Raw genomic sequence first — 17362 nt, 5'->3', positions numbered from 1 at the left:
ATAGAAAAAAGCAACAGAGGGATGCCTCTTAATTCTCCTTACACACGTTAAATATCACTTTGCTTAGATCCCTACTTTGAAACAGGAAATAATGTCAAGGCGCAGCTGTAGCCCTGAAAACTAGCTCTAAGGATTTAAGAAAGTTTTTACTTTTGCTTGTGTGGGCTTTTGGAAAGCACATTTGGTAAAGTCTAAAAGACCTAATGCTGGGAAAGACTGAAGGCAAAAAGGAGAAGAGGGCAACAGAGGATAAGGTGGTTGGATATCATCACTGACTCAACAGACATGAGTTTGAGCAGATTCCAGGAGCTAGTGAAGGACAGGGAAGTCTGGTGTGCTGCAGTCTATGGGGTCGCAAAGAGCTGGATATGAGCTAGCGACTGAACAACAAAAATATAGGGGCTGTTGTATCACGAAGTAGTACTGTGTTACTGGCCTTCAGAGTTTTTATTTTTTTAATTAGGGTATAGCTTCTTTACAGTGTTGTGTTAGTCTCTGCTGTACAACAGAGTGAATCAGCTATGTGTATACATATATCCCTTCCCTCGTGGACCTCCAGATCACATAAATGTTTCATCTTCAGAATTTTGACCCAGGTTATGTGCTCATAACACTGTCTCATTGCAGTTAGAACCGCTACAGGCCACCAAAAATTCTGAGGCATGTTGTAAAACGGGGCCATCCACACATATCTGAAGCTGTGGCATAATGTCAACAAAATACGCCAACCTATGAACGAATGATTTAGTCTTTATCTGGACTATCTGGGTGTTTATCATAACCCATGGCAGCAGAGGAAGCTCGTCAAATTCTGAGATTTAAAAGTCTTCCTGGGTTCAACTAAGGGTGCTGTGGGATTTCCATTTCGGTTTCATTTTAACGACATTTTTGTGCCTTAAAAGTACTAAAACAGGAAACTTTCTGGGAAGGAAAGTATTTGACCGGGAGAATTTGTCTTTTGCTGTCACAGTCTTCGGCTACCATTCAGCTAAATGTTGTTTGGAATAATATGGCCTCACTGCCCTATCTCCTGTTGAATTGCTCAGACGGGTGGAAGATTAGAGAGGGGCGAGGTGCCGGTATTATCTGTGCGAGCCCTCCAGGGGTCACGCTACACTAACAAGGCCGCCCCAGTCAGGGTGACAGAAGCCAGCTGCTGCCTCGCCCAGCCTCCACCGTCAGAAGGTTCCACTTACTGCAGGGCTGTGTCTCCAGAGATTGTGGCTTCTAACCCGTTTTTTTCCACCTCTAAAAGAGTAGCTAGCTCATCATCTTTGTCCTCGTGTTTTAGGAAGGACCTCCATGTGAAACCACTTACCTGTTTAACCCTCTGAACTTAAAGAAAATGTATAATGCCACTTAAAATACCTAACCTCGAGTTCTGCCTTGTCTAGTAGGAGGGTCCTAATGAGCCATTTATCAAGAAGGTAAATATTGGATTTTTTTTTGAAAGAAGAGTATTATTTTATTTTTTTTAAACTGAAATGGAAAGTTAAAACATGAAACAAACTGACATGCCATTTTCATTTCTGTCTGTACTGTTACCTGGGTCATATTTTGGTTTTCTAAATCCAGGTGTAAATGGAGAGTCTTTTTTCTTTTATAAGAATGTGAATATTGGATTTTTCACATTTGTACATTCACAGCCATGAGATTTGATGTGACTTATTTTCCAAATTGCTTTGTCTCTATTTATCCTGGGGAAAAGTCATACTCTGCGTGCACAGAGGGCCGTGCATCTTTACTTTAATCTTCAAAAATTGACTTGGCACTATTTTTTTTTTAAGGAAAATACTTCCCTTTCTTCCACTGAGGGCTCTTTATTCATGATAATCACTTTTTTCCCTCCTAAAGATGGAAAGAAAATTCCCAGGCTTGTTTGGCCCAGGGCTGCTTCTGAAAGACCAGTACATGGCCAGAAATGCTCTCCTTGGTTTTCATCCTTGTTTGGGGGGGTGGAGTGGGGTGAGAGAATGCCAGTCTTGGGTCAACAGAACTCAGAAACTGGGATGCGGATTCAGCCAGTAGAGGGAGCTAGGGCTACCTCACAGCTTTATAGGGTAGAGCAAGGACACAATAATTTTTTTTTTTGAATGAGGTTAATTCTTAATGTTACCCTGAGAGTAAATTTTTGTACATTGCTTTTCCTATAAAAGTGAAGAAGTAATCAAAACCATTCCGACCCTTTGAGGAGAATAAGAGATCTGAAAGTAATATATTTGTTTCATAGCTTCTAAAGAGTGAAGCATTTTTTAAAAGACAAATAACTTTTATAATTATGTTCATTAGACTACTATAATTTAAAATATTGTTATAACAAACTTACATTTATAGAGAGCTATAAGAAAGAGACAGCATTCATAATGGGGCTTAGCTCAAAGGAGACCACAGATTTGAATATTTGTTACATGTTTGGTTTTTAAATGGTTTTGCCAGGTTAACGCATGACATAGATTTCTCTTCATCGGTGAGTGTATTTGCGCTACAGGAAAAGGGCAATGAAAACATTTTGGTGCCCTATTTTTTTCATTTATCAGCATTTGTAATTACAGTTAAGTGTTTCCAAAACAGGACCTCAATCTATGAAAGGTCCTGCATTTATATGATGCTTTTAACTTTTCAAAGTATTTTTATATGTGCTATCTCATTTTAAAGTAGATTTGACCCAGCCCCAATCTATTAAGGAAGTGACCCTTTCAACCCAAGAACACTCTGGAAATTTTTTAGCTAGACTTCTTGGCTATCATTGTAAAATTTAATGAAAGTCATGGTGATACTAAAATTCCCATCATTGATATAAAATTATCTAAGTAGAAGGTTTGCAAAAAACTAGTATATTTAATATCCAGAAGGCTTTTTCCGTTTTATTTCAATGAATTTGAATGTATCCATTGCTTGTGTTTAGAGTAATACTGTCAAGAATTGTATTATAGTGACCACTGTTGAGAATTTCATAGAATCAACAAGTTCTGTGAGTATGTCCAGACTTGCCCAGAAAATTAAAAAAGTTTGAGATTTTTTTTTATTTCATTTTTTTTCCAATTATAGTTTCTATTTCTTTTTCATATCAGTTTGTCATTTAACACTGTTGATTCTGCTTTCCAGTTATTGAGATGTTGTTTTTAAGGATATTTTTTAGAATATGATGAATTCTATTCCCTGAAGACTTGTACCACGTTCTTTTTGAAATGTGTGCACCCTCCATGGTGTCTTAAGAAACAGTGGCTAGTCCAGCACTGTTTTTGATTGTGTAAATTGCTGTTGCTAAGATACTAGGGATGTCTCTTCTGGTTCTTGTCCATCTTCTGGAGTAACAACGGCATTATGTGAAAGGCCAGCAGAGATATTAACTCTGTCAGAGCTGTCGATTCAATTCTGAATAACCATTCGGATGCATGTGACTGGGCCATCGTGGGAGTAGCCAAAATTCAAAAATGAGGATCCTGGATACAGTCAGTAAAAATCAGTTGGTTCAACTGGGCTCAAATTTCCTGGCGAATATTTTTTTCCAAAAGCTTGAGCCAAGTTTGAGATAAAAAAAGCATTATTATCATCTTCTGAAACTAAATTAGCAGGAATCTGGGTTGTTTCCTTGATAATTCCAGACTCAGTCTTTATATTCATGATTTGCTTCTTTTTCTAAGTTTGTCACTCTTAACAAATATAAAAAACTTGTTTTTATGTGATTATGTGTAGCTAATTTGTAGGAAAATATTGTGTTCTTTTTTTCTTTCTAATTTAGGAAAGAAAACTGGAGCTATGAAATTTGAAGAGTGACCTTTGCCAGGCACTGCATCTTTATCATCTTTTTACATTTTAAATCTATTTGGACATTCTTTGTTGGTTGAACTTGAAGAAATAAACAATTGTGGAAGAAAAGTGAAGGGTGTCCTTGTAAGTACTCATCTTAGAAAAATAGATTTATTTTATATTTACACATTTTATTTCTAATTGGGTTTTAGTGCCAAAATTGAAGTATTTTCAAATGACAAAATTACATTTATGTTATAGTTATTTTCATTGTTAAAGCCAGTGATAATCATATTCTACCTGTCTTTGTAAGTTTCTACTTCCTAGGTCTGTTATAAGGATTTAATGTAATATGTAAAAATATGTAATATACAGAAGTTGTCACTTACTATGGATATTTTATTAAACGTATTCAAGGAATCTTTGAGATTCAGTACAACTTCAGGATAGAGACTGAAACACAAAATAGAAAAATACCTGTGTGCTTTCTTGCATACTCAGTTGTGTCCAACTCTTTGCGACCACGTGGACTACACTCTGACAAGCTTCTCTGTCCACAGGACTTTCCAGGCAAGAATACCGGAGTGGGTTGCCATTTCCTCCTCCAAAGGATCTTCCCGACCTAGGGAATGAACCCGCATCTCCTGTGTTTTCTGCATTGGCAGGTGGATGCTTTACCACTGTGCTACCTGAGCAGAGAAAAAGACTGTTCTGTACAAATTCCAAGATATATTGCTTGAAATCAGCAAAATGTTTGGTACTCTTTTACTTTAACAAAACTTATTAATTTAAAGACAAATTATATGCAGTACTTTTGAGATAGTGCTTTGCCTTCTTCACATATTTGTTTCCAAATCCCTATAAATCTGAAGTAGGTATTTAGGTCTTACTGAATTGAGAATCTCGAGGCAACTAGAGAGGAAATCAGTTGTTTCATTTCATGGGTAAGTTAGTCTCAGAATGGCTGTCAACATAAAATTTCCTAATTTTAAGCTTCTGTTTCCTTCCACAGCTCATTCAATATTTAGTTCCTAATCATGAAACCTCACAGCATCAATTCTTATTATAAGATCGACTCCCTATATCCTGCTGAGAATTTATAAGAAGGCAGTACTTGCAATGGAAAGGCAGATAGATGCCTGGGGCTGTATGTTTTTTCCCTATGATTGACTCCAAGGAATTTATTGAGCATTTACTATGGGGTCAGGGTATACATGGTATACAGGGTATACCATGGCATACATGGTAGAGAAACATAACAGACAAAATATCTATTTTCCTGAGCTTATCTTCTGGGGAGGGGCGAGAGAGAATAAACAAGGTAAATAAGTAAAATACACAATAAGTTAGAAGATACTGAAGATAAAAATAAGACAGGAAGGAAGATAGGGAGTGTTAGGTGATAGAAAAGCTGCAACTTTACACAGGATGGCCTGTCAAGGTGTCTCCAGAAACGGCATTTGAATCAAGATGAAGGTGAGGGGGAGCCATGGAGAGCCAGAGGAAGAAAGCTTTGGGCTGAGGACCCCATTTCCCAGGATGGGAGCCCACAAGTTGTGCTGGGTGCCAGGTGGCCCACTCTGTGGGTAGGAGCTAAACTCAGAAAGGAGCAAGGCCAGCCCATGCGTTTTACTCAGTGTGAGAAGGGAAGCAACCGCGGGGTTAAGGGCAGAAAAATGCCACAGTTCAATGTGTTGCTTTTATTTTTTTTACATTTCATGTGTTATTTTACTTAAAAAAAAACTTTTGTAATTAGATTTATTTATTTTTAATTGAAGGATAACTGCTCTACAATATTGTGTTGCTGCTGCTGCTGCTAAGTCGCTTCAGTCCTGTCCGACTCTGTGCGACCCCATAGACGGCAGCCCACCAGGCTCCCCTGTCCCTGGGGCAAGAACACTGGAGTGGGTTGCCATTTCCTTCTCCAGTGCATGAAAGTGGAAAGTGAAAGTGAAGTCACTCAGTCATGTCCGACTCTTTAGCGACCCCATGGACTGCAGCCCACCAGGCTCCTCCATCCATGGGATTTTCTAGGCAAGAGTACTGGAGTGGGGTGCCATTGCCTTCTCCGGAATATTGTGCTAGTTTCTGCCAAACATCAGCATAAATCAGCCATAAGTATACCTATGTCCTATAGTACCACCATGGACTGAGTCATTGTGAATGGACCTCCTGAGATAAAAACAGAAGCAGTAATGCCAGTTCAATGGGGTGATAGATGGAGGATCCATGGAGTAGTGCAGAGGTAGTGTAGTAGTAGAGATGATAGATAATTGGCAATAAATTTATTTTGGAAATATAAGCTCGTGACAGACATCACAGGCTATCCTTTCACATCTCCTCTCTCCTTCCTGGGCATATGGATACCCAGCTAGAAACTGCATCTGCAAGCTTCCTTTGCAGACAAGAGCATCCACTTGATGTGGCTCTTGCCAGTGGATGAGAAGTTGAAGTGCTCTGTGCCAGCTCCTGGCCGTCCTCATCAAAGTGGTAGCCCCACATTTGCCTCTCATCTTTTCTCCAGTCTTTCTGGAAACAGTGATGACTGGGCACCTTGGGATGTGTTGAGCAAGGCAGATCTGCCACTGTCTCAGAGCCCTGAATAATTATTATCTTTCTTGAAATTGTACATGGCAAAGAACTAACTTCTAAAGTCCTCAAGCCTCTATTTTTCAGTGTCTGTATTAGGGTAACTTAGCCTACACCCTCATAGAGGCTCATAGGATGTGCTGATGGATCAGATGTGGATTTGAGAGGAGAGAAGAGGCAAGGATGATTCCAAAGTTTGAACTTGAGTTTGGGTGGAAAGCAGTTGCCCTTTACTGAGATTTAGCAAAGCATGGGAGGAATGGGTTTCCCAGGTGGCCCTACTGGTAAAGAATCCACCCGCCAATGCAGGAGACATAAGAGATGTGGTTTTGATCCCTGGGTCAGAAAGATCCCTGGGAGGAGGGCATGGCAACCCACTCCAGTATTCTTGCCTGGAGAATCCCTGGTGGGCTACAGTCCATGGGGTCGCAAAGAGCAGATATGACTGAAGAGACTTAGCACAGCGCAGCACATATGGGAGGAACAGGTTTGGCAAGAAGATTGAGAATATAATTTGGGGCATGGTACATTAGAGATGTCTTTTAGACATACCTTTTAAAAATAATTTTTCATTAGCCTAATGAATGCTTTTTTAAAAAACTAAACTCTCTGAATGCACTAAGTATTGTATAAAACTAAAATGAGATTCTTTTCTCTCAAGGGGTTTGCTGTTTAATGTAGGTCATTTATGGTCCATGTCAGATCAAAATTACACCCCACATTAGGAATTTTTAGAGAGAAACTCATTCAAGTTTTAATGGTAGTGACTTTATTACTTAACCTTCTTCATATGAATCACTCTGCTAGATCCCATTATGATTGCAGTGATCTCAAAATACAAATATTTATCAAACATACACAGATAGAATACTATGTCTCTATTTTATGTACAAGCCAATTTTATATGGCGGCATGATCTGACTTTTGTATAGCTGAGTATAAAGGGTTGTTTTTTTTTTTTAATCAAAAATAATTTTAAAGAGTTTCCGTCTACTCCAAAGAAGTGATATCACTGTTTGCTACATTTCTCATCCTTGTCTTTTTTGTAATTGACCTTACCCAATTGATAACAAAGTCAAAGCTGGATGTCAACAAGCAACACAGGATCAGCTAGGAAATGTTTTTGGCCGTATTAGGCTCACTTCTTTTGCACATCCATCAATCTTCTTCAGGCACATTTCATTCCATTTCTGAGCAGAGTTCTTTCAAAATCCAAGACTACCACCCAAGTCTGCTCCCTCGTCCACTGGACCCTGCTTGGAGCCTGTCTCTGGACTTGTGAAGCCAATTCTTCTATCTGTCTCTTCTTCATGGGTACTTAAATCAGACACTTCATCCCCTCACACCATGCTTCCTGTTTCTTCTAATATAAACATCACACAATTTGATAAGCTATGAGATTCCAAATCAAGCTACATGATTAAAAATACAACTTATTTTTAGACTTATTATCTCTTTTTTAAAATTTCTCACCCAGTTTCTATGAATGTGATAGTTACCTTCTCCATTTTCTGTTGAGGAAAAAGGCAGTAAGAGATTTCTATGAGATTTGCTTCAGGAAAAAAGCTGTGAGAAGGGAGGTTCAAACAAAATGGGGTTCCAGTTCTTCTCATGTCACCAACACCAGCTAGTTGAGGGGTGTTATTCTATGATGCCCCCAAAATACAGCAGGCAGGTACCAGCCAACTCACCTTCCTCCTCATGTTATATATATATATAATGTCCTATATCTTCTTGGTGGGACTGAAAACTCCTTGAAGACAAGGACTGTGTCTTCTAAATTTATATCACTTCATAATCTTTCAGAAAGGGTTGGATATAGTCAATGCCCAGGAAATACTTGTTGGTTGAATGTTTAATAATAATCTGAATGAGTATTATGTTTTTAAATACTTTTCCCGGTCTGGTCTACATTTTCTGTGTTATTTCTCAAGATAGGCTAAAGCAAAATAAACAAACAAAAAAAAAGTTTACAAAGTCAGTCAATACATAATTTTTTTTCTATACATGTAGTATTTAGGGTAAAACCTTAAATAACTGCAAAATAAAATCAGTAGAACCTGAATTATTATTTCCTTGGTTTTCAGTGTCATTGCTCCAGGGTTGATCCACAGAAAGTGAGAACTGAACCGAATATTCCAGCAACATTCAAACACCTTTTGAAATATTTTAGTGTTTCAGCTTCTCATTGGCACCTTCCTTTGCTGGGGAACTTTTACAGAATGTGGTACTCATTGCATCTCAAGTACTTTCTTCCTGTGCCTTGATCCAGAGGTATTTTAAATTGTGTTATGGGCCAGGAATAGAATGGTTTTGGGTCAGAAATCTGCATGGTCTGAAAGCATGGTGTGAGTAAACTGGAGTCCTTTTTGCCAGGATGGATGAACAGCCTCAGCACAAGGTTCTCAATAGAAGAAGCACTAAAGCTATGTTGGAGTCTGTTCTTCCCTCCCCCAGTCATCCTTCTCATAGGACTGTTGCTGCTGCTGTTATTGTTTTTAACCCAAGAAGGAGATAAATTTATTGTTTCCCACAGGGAGCTCTTGCTTAAAGTTTCTCTATCTCACTGCAATCCAGCTGGTTGAACTCAGCAATACTGTCGGAAACATTTTATATCCTTTTATATCCATTTGTTTAATGACCTCAAAGATATGAAATATTGCCATTTTCCATAAACTGGCACTGGGCTTTGGCCATATATATGTATTAATGAAAAAATATCTTACACTTAACACTTTCTTGGGAACTTTGCTTCCTGGCTTTATTGTTATTTATTCAAGTTTATTCAGTTTAGCAGAAATAGTATATTCTGAGCAAATTAAAATAAAATGAACTTTGCACTTTAATAAATATTGTGATGAAAGAAAATAAACTCAGAGTAAAATGACAGATTTGAAAGCTACCATAATAAGATTAGAAAATCAGAATTCAGAAGTTAGGTCTGCAAACTGTTAAATGGGGAAGAAGGATGCATAATCCCCATCTTCTAAATTCTTGGGTCCCCCACCCCCATCCTCATCTGGAAGTTGTCTTCTCTCTAATCATTGTGTTCCCACCTCCCACTCTCCTGGAAATCTAAGCTAAATGTCAGGAATTGTTCTACCAGAACATTAACATTTCTAAGAGTCTGACTGAAATAGCCCTAAAGCTTAACAAGTATGGTGGTGATTTAGTTGCTAAGTTGTGTCCAACTCTTTGAGACCCCATGGACTGTAGCATGCCAGGCTTCATTGTCCATCACCAATTCCTGGTTCTTACTCACTCAGGTCCATCGAGTTGGTAATGGTCCATCTCATCCTCTGCCGTCCCCTTCTCCTCCTGCCTTCAATCTTTCCCAGCATCAGTGTCTTTTCCAATGAGTCGGTTCTTCACATCAGGTGGCCAAAGTATTGGAGCTTCAGTTTCAGCATCAGTCCTTCCAATGAATATTCAGGACTGATTTCCTATAGGACTGACTGGATGGATCTCCTTGCAGTACAAGGGACTCTCAAGAGTCTTCTCCAACACCACAGTTCAAAAGCATCAATTCTTCAGCACTCAGCTTTCTTTATGGTCCAACTCTCACATCCACACATGACTACTGGAAAAACCATAGCTTTGAGTATATGGACCTTTGTCAGTAAAGTAATGTCTTTGTTTTTTAAGCCTGTCTAGGGTTGTCATAGTTTTTCTTCCAAGAAGCAAGCGTATTTTAATTTCATGGCTGCAGTCACCATCTGCCGTGATTTTGGAGCCCAAGAAAACAAAGTTTCTCACTGTTTCCACTGTTTCCCCATCTATTTGCTATGAAGTGATGGGACTGGTTTTCTGAATGTTGAGTTTTAAGCCAGCTTTTTCACTCTCCTCTTTCACTTTCATCGAGAGGCTCTTTACTTCCTCTTTGCTTTCTGCCGTAAGGGTGGTATCATCTACATATCTGAGGTTATTGATATTTCTTCCTGCAATCTTGATTCCAGCTTGTTCTTCATTCGGCCCAGCATTTTGCATGATGTACTCAGAATATAAGTTAAATAAGCAGGGTGACAATATACAGCTTTGGTAGACTCCTTTCTCAATTACGAACCAGTCCGTTGTTCCATGTCCAGTTCTAACTGTTGCTTCTTGACCTGCATACAGATTTCTCAGGAGGCAGGTAAGGTGATCTGATATTCCCATCTCTTTAATAATTTTCCACCATTTGTTGTGATCCACACAATCAAAGGCTTTAGCGTAGTCAATGAAAATCATTAGGAAAGTTAAACACATAGTTACACAGAATTTCATAATTTCCTGCAGCAGGAGAGTGCTTCAAAATTATCAAGAGAAATTTTTAAAAAATATGCATTACTAATTTCTACACCTCCCCCCATCCCTCTCTGAAACTCTTATCCAGTGGGTCTGGGAAAGTACTATTAATAACATGGATTTTTTTTTTTTAATCAAGATCTTTCATGATGTTTCTCAAGTATGGCCTGGCTTGGGAATCACTGAACTGGGGATATTTTCAAGACCTTGTATCTTGTTTGTTGTTGAATTTTTTTTTTTTTTTAGCACTTTTCTTCTAACATTTTCATACTATCTGGTGTAGTAATTACTTTCCCATATCTTGTCTCCCTATTGCTTGTGTGTTCCCTGAGGACAGAGTTGGATATTTCTAGTTTTTGTATCCCATATGGTACCTTGTGCAGTTTTTAGTCACCAAAGATATTTAAAATATAAGACAAATTGAATTCCTTCTGTCTTCCATTTTGATGCATCTTGATATTTCCTGCTCACTTATCATTTGACCCCAAACCATGAATTCAGAACAATATTCAGTTCTTTTCCTCAGACACCAAACCAGGATAAAGTTAAGGGTAAAGTGAGCTGTTTGCCAGAATGCTACTTAGAGAATTTTTTGCAGATGAAACAACTCAGCCTAGCTTGAAGTGTTTTAGTATTTTGGTAACTGATTTATTTCCTTTTCCAAACAAAAATAGTAAGCTTGGGTAAATCTGAATATATTTATGGAAGCAGAGAATTTGAAAATGGGGGTCTTACAAAGCAAAGAATGTGTGGTCATAAATCTCAAAATATAGACATATAAAATCTTCTGTGCAGGTAAATACACACACACACACACACACACCCCCAGTCTAAATCTAAAAGATTTTTGAAATACTATTGATACAATCTCCCTTAAACATAGCAGAGTCTGTTGCCACCTTATAATACATTCTGTAACCAAAAGCATTTTGATAAATTTTGAATATCTATAAAACTCTCATCCAAAAGTAGTCAAGTAGTATTAGAATACCAAAACTATTGATAAATACTGTCACTTCAGAGCCCGCTGAAATATAATTACATCCATTTTATGAGTTATTTTTTAATCTCCTAGTTATAAAAATAAGCAAAAGTACATAGACAAATATTTCACTTTTAACATGTAACTACATTACCCATCGCATATTTTAAAAAGAGTCCTAGTGACTATAAACAAACCATGTTCTATCAACATCCTTGGGGAAAATATAAAATGGAATGGAATTTTAGCTCTAAATATGTGCACTTATGGCAAAATAGAAAAAATTTTTTAATAAGTATGGCAAATCACATAGTATTTTCAAGGTTTAAAAACCTGAAATTGTATTACAATGTTACCACATTCTGCCTTAATTTTACAAAACAGAGAAGTAGACTAATCACAAGAATGATTTAAACCAAGTGTTATATATTTTTTTCAACTTAAAAGGCAATATAAATTTTCTGGAGAAGGGAAGGAAAGTGGCAATTTTAAACTTGCTTACCTCAACTTCAGTCTGGTTTAGGAAATGTAGCGTCTCTTTGATTTTTAATTGTTCCTGCATTACTTGCAAATGTGACCACATGACTATAGTTTATGCTATTATGTTGTCAGGCTTCTGATAATGGTAAGGAATGTTTGTTTAGACTGTGTGGCTCTTCACTTTAATTCACTCTGGCTCCAGTGTGACCTGTTAAAACTGCTATCAATGGAAAATCCAAATTTCCCAGAAAGGCTTAAAGCAACAGCAACCCCTGTGAACCAAAATTATCTCCTATTGAGGCTAATTACCTTAGCACACTTAGGAAAGCACCGCTGTAGGAAATTTGCTGCCTTGCAGTCATTCCCCCTCTGTTAAGTGCTTTTAGTTGATATGAGGTCGTATATTTGCTGATTACTCTACGGCATCTTTTAGTACCTTTGGAAGTGTGAGGCTGGATGCAAAAAACTGAAATGGCATATTATAGGATGTGTGCAGCTTTCCCTGGTTATAAAACCTGTGCTTAGGGAACTGACCCCATTAGGGTGGGAGTTTTAAAGGGGAAAAAATTGCAAGCCTTAAGTTATAAGGAATAAGATAGATTTAGTAAATTTTAAAGGTTACTAATTTTTAACTTACATATAGCAAATAACATAAAATTTAACAAATAAGCAAGATGTGTTTCTTATCTTTTCTTACTATTTTGAACATAACCTTACTCAATCCTTTAAAAAAAAGCCACTTGGTATATTATTTAATGTATAAAATGATAGTTGTTTTAATGAGAGTATCAAAAGTGCTCCAATGTGAATATAGTGGAGATTGTATCTATGCAGATTTGAGTTATTTAAACATATAATAAATTTTAGTTTATGCATTAAAATGATAGATATTTTGTCATTTATAAAAACAATCATAAAATGAAAAATAAAAAGTGAAAGCGTTAGTTGCTCAGTCTTGGCCTACTCCTTGTGACCACATGGACTGTAGCCCAAACCAGGCTTCTCTGTCCATGGAATTCTCCAGGCAAGAATACTGGAGTTGGCAGTTCTCTTCTCCAGGGTATCTTCCCAACCCAGGGATCAAACCTAGGTCTCCTGCATTGCAGGGAGATTCTTTAACATCTGAACCACCAGGGAAGCCCCACCAAACTATACAAAGAGATGGTACTACTATCAAAAAATCATTCATCCAGTGTATATCTCTCTAGTGAATGATGCTTTAGCTTGTGCTATGCGTAATCTTTTTCAAATTAAACATTTTTTTCTACAAAGATGAAGAATTATTATTTAGAGATACAACTATTTCAATTGCCTTTTTAAAAAGTAAAACTACATTTGTCACAATTTTGGTTGCTTTTAAAGAAACCCTATTTCCCGTAGATTTACATTAAAACATTAACAATTCCCTGATAAACTGCATAGTTGGCAGCAGAGAAAGGCTCTAAAGCTGGAGAGCAGGAATATGATTCAAACTCTGTCATGCTGGATGTGTGAGAATTTTTTTTTTTTGAAGTTTAGTTGATTTGCAATCTTTCACGTGTACAGTAAAGTAATTCAGTGTGTATATATATATATATATACTCTGTCCCTCTGCCATGTCCAATTGTTTTGCAACCCTATAGACCATAGCATGCCAGGCTTCTTTGTTCATGGAATTCGCCAGGCAAGAATACTGAAGTGGGTTGCCATATTCTTCTCTAAGGGATCTTCCCGACCCAGGGACTGAACTCATGTTTCCTGCTTGGCAGGCGGATTCTTTACCAATGAGCCACCTGGAAAGTCTGTATATATTTCAGATTATTATCCCTTATGGGTTATTACAAGATATTGAATATAGTCCCTTGTGCTACAGTAGGTCCTTGTTGTGTATCTATTCTGTATATAAAAGTGTGTATCTGCTAATCTCAAATTCCCAATTTATTCTCCTCCTCCCCACCGAGTATGTGTGGGAATTTAAATTCAAGATATAACATCACATTCCTGGGGAAAAAAACATTGTTATTCATCCAAAAGTATAAACCTGAAAATAGAGTTCTTCAGTCATAGCAGAAGATGAGTAATCAACACCCTCTAACCTCTGATTCAAATCTTTCATGTCTTTTAATATGACAAACATAATTCCAACAATGAGAAATATTGGTAGGATGGTAAAGCATCCAAACAGGGAAGCCCACTGCATCCCACAGCTGTATTCTGCTTCCAGGGGGAGCCACTGGAGATGTGAGTTTAACAGGAAAATCTCCACCTGAAAATGCAACTACTACACATCCCAATACATGTGTGACACTTTCCCATCTCTTTTATTTTTCTCCCCAGTGAATAAAAAGCAGGACTAATGACTATATTGTGCATGCTCAATCGCTCAGTCATATCTGACTCTTTGCCATCTCATGGACTATAGCCTGCTAGGCTCCTCTGTCCATGGGATTTTCCAGGCAAGAATACCGAAGTGGGTTGCCATTTCTTTCTCCAGGGAATCTGCTACACCCAGAGATCAAACCCACATCTCCTGCATCGGCAGGCTGATTCTTTACCACTGAATTCCTATACTTCACTAGGGAAGCCCCAATAACAATATAGCTGAAACTAAAATAGGAAACGAGAGACAGAAAATGTAGTACGTTGGGAGTAATCAAGATTTGCTTTTTTATGATTTTCTTTTTCTCCAGCATCATCCCAGATCAGAATGGTGGAGGTTCTGAGTTGTAGTTATTCAAGACGTAGTAGACAGATTAACCATTCGACTGGCAGGTAATAGAGTGAAGGACCAGGAGGAAGGACTATCCCCTTGATTCTGATTCTGATGAGTAAAGAAATGCTATGCACAGTGGCTGGACAAGAATAATGTGAGTAATTGTCGAGGCTGTCCCCTCACAAAAGATCACAGTAATCTCATGACTGCACTAAATTCCATGGATATGAAAACAGTTCATGTATAAAACTAGCCAAAATCCATTATTGGATTATGCTCACAGCACAGTGCTAAAGAATTCACTTGCCAATGCAGGATATGCAACAGCAGGAGATACGGGTTTGATCCCTGGGTCAGGAAGAACCCCTGAAGGAAATGGCAACCCACTCCAGTATTCTTGCCTGGGAAATCCCATGGACAGAGGAGCCTGGAAGGCTGTAGTCTGTTGGGTCATAAAGAGTTGGACACAAGTGAGTGACTGAGCACACACACACACACACACACACAGTTCTCAAACACATCTATCCTTTTCACTAATAACTCAAATCCTAGAAGTCTGCCTGGCACAATAAATATTAAATGAGAGAAAGAAAGAAATATTTTTATAAATTATCATGAATGCTAACTTGGAAAAAATAATTTTTAAAAAATGTTTAAATCCATTTTAAAACCAGACAAGCAGGGCAGTCTTTGCAGCTGCCTTAAAGGTAACTGAATAAGAAGTTTTATGAGCTGGTTCTAAAAGCCTTCAAGATTCATATCTTTATCAAGAGGTTTAAATGCAAACTTGTGATTCAGTGCATGTCATTTTAAAGATATTTAATTCATAGCTGTAATTTGCTTTTAAAAAGATGAAAATGGATGAGCTGCATTGGGGGTTTAAAATAGACTTTTGAAAGCTAAGGCGACTCCTCTCTTCATCTATTTACAGGAAAGTCAGAAAGAAATATCTTGAGATTTGCTCAGGGAAACAGTTAAAGCCGCAGGCTGTGAGTTGATGGGGTTTGGTGGTTCAGAGGGAAAGACATGTGTCGACAAATTATGAGGCTTTCCCAGCCCAAGTGCCACTTATTAAGAGTTTATGACCTGCCCACTGAGTGGCCAGATATAGTCCCCACCACCTTCCCCACACACTTGGTTATTGGCATTTTGACACCTTTTTTGCACAGCTGGAGGCATTCCTGACACTATCAATGTAATATAGCTGTTTCAGATCACAAATATTACTCATTAACCTTAGGGCAGAAATCTAACATAATCAAATATCCTTTGCTACCTAATTCAAGTCAGCCAGGGGCAGGATAGATAGGAAAAACATAATGCAAACAATACATAGAGAAATGCTCAACAAGTTTTTTTTTTTTTTTTAAGAGTTTCTCTGTTTTCAGAATCTGCCATCTGTCACAGTCTTCAGGTTATGAACTATTTTGCGAGCCATGTGCTTAAAAAGTGTTCAGAAAATGGATGTTGTGATTCAAGGGAATTACACTCTTTAGCAGAATGACTTTTACTAGGTTTTTTTTTACTTTATTAATATATTTTATTTAACTCAATATATCCAAAATATTTCATTTCTATATTTAATCAATATCAACTTTTTTCTTTTCATTTCATTTATTTATTTTTATTGAAGTATAGTTGATGGACAGAGGAGCCTGGAGGGCTACAGTCCATGGGGTGGCAAAGAGTCAGACATGACTCATTCATTCACTCAGTTGATTTACAATGCTGTGTTAATTTCTGGTGTACAGCGGAATGACTCAGTTATACACAGGTGTATACATTCCTTTTTATATTCTTTTCCACTATAGTTTATCCCAAGATATTAAATATAGTTCCCTGTGCTATACAATAGAATCTTGTTGTTCATCCATTCTACATTTGCATCTATCAGCTGGCCAAAAAGTTGTACAGTATTTTCCATATGATGTTATGGAAAAACCAGAATGAACTTTCTAGCCAACCCATTACTAACCCCAAACTCCCAGTCCAAAAAGATATGGAACACTTCATAAATTTGTGTATCACCTTTGTTCAGGAAATGCTGATCTTCTCAGTATCGTTCCAATTTTAGTGTACATGCTGACAAAGTTAGCGTGACTTCTACCAATTTTTTTCCTTTCTCTAAGAAAATATTCACTATCTCAAGTACTGCAAAAAGGCTTTTGGGGATTAAATATCCCTTTTAATCTCTCCTCTTTGACTTCCCAAAAGTTATCCTTTACAATCAAGTCAAAACTGAATGCTTTCTGTGTTGGCCCTATCCCTCTCCTATCTAAAACCTGAGTCTCCCATCTTCATATTTTTCAGTTAACCATTAATAGATTTGGCAAGAATTACTTGAAAGTTTAAGGGAGACTAGACTGTTCCTAGCTTGTCTTATTTACCTGACCTTTTGATGACTAGGACCAGCATCATGGTATCTCACTCACCTTACCCTACCCCCTGCTTTGTTGATGACCAGATGTGAATCTTTTTATTTTTTGCCATGCTGCATGGCTTACAGGATCCTAGTTCCCTAACCAGGGTTTGAACCTGGGCCCTCAGCAGTGAGATCATGGAGTCCTAACCACTGGACTGCCAGG

The 17362-nt window shown here is 37.7% G+C and overlaps 1 long non-coding RNA gene and 1 other non-coding gene across 2 annotated transcripts in view; both read right to left on the bottom strand.

The window, feature by feature from the left end:
• The window catches only part of LOC133252401 (uncharacterized), a 65787-nt gene extending 53516 nt beyond the window's left edge, over positions 1-12271 (bottom strand). Inside the window, exons 1-2 of the long non-coding RNA XR_009737914.1 lie at positions 12108-12271; positions 4228-4439 (exon numbers count right to left, since the gene is read on the bottom strand). This is a non-coding gene — a long non-coding RNA (uncharacterized LOC133252401). The remainder of the gene's footprint in view (positions 1-4227; positions 4440-12107) is intronic.
• A 4499-nt stretch (positions 12272-16770) lies between these two features.
• On the bottom strand, positions 16771-16875 carry LOC133253523 (U6 spliceosomal RNA). Its single transcript, XR_009738316.1, has one exon. It is a non-coding gene; the product is annotated as a U6 spliceosomal RNA (small nuclear RNA).
• Positions 16876-17362: the final 487 nt, after the last annotated feature.

Source organism: Bos javanicus, chromosome 8, assembly GCF_032452875.1.
Source record: "Bos javanicus breed banteng chromosome 8, ARS-OSU_banteng_1.0, whole genome shotgun sequence".
NCBI lineage: Eukaryota > Metazoa > Chordata > Mammalia > Artiodactyla > Bovidae > Bos > Bos javanicus.
Note: the sequence above shows the minus strand (reverse complement) of the source record. Positions and strands in the feature narration are given on the sequence as shown.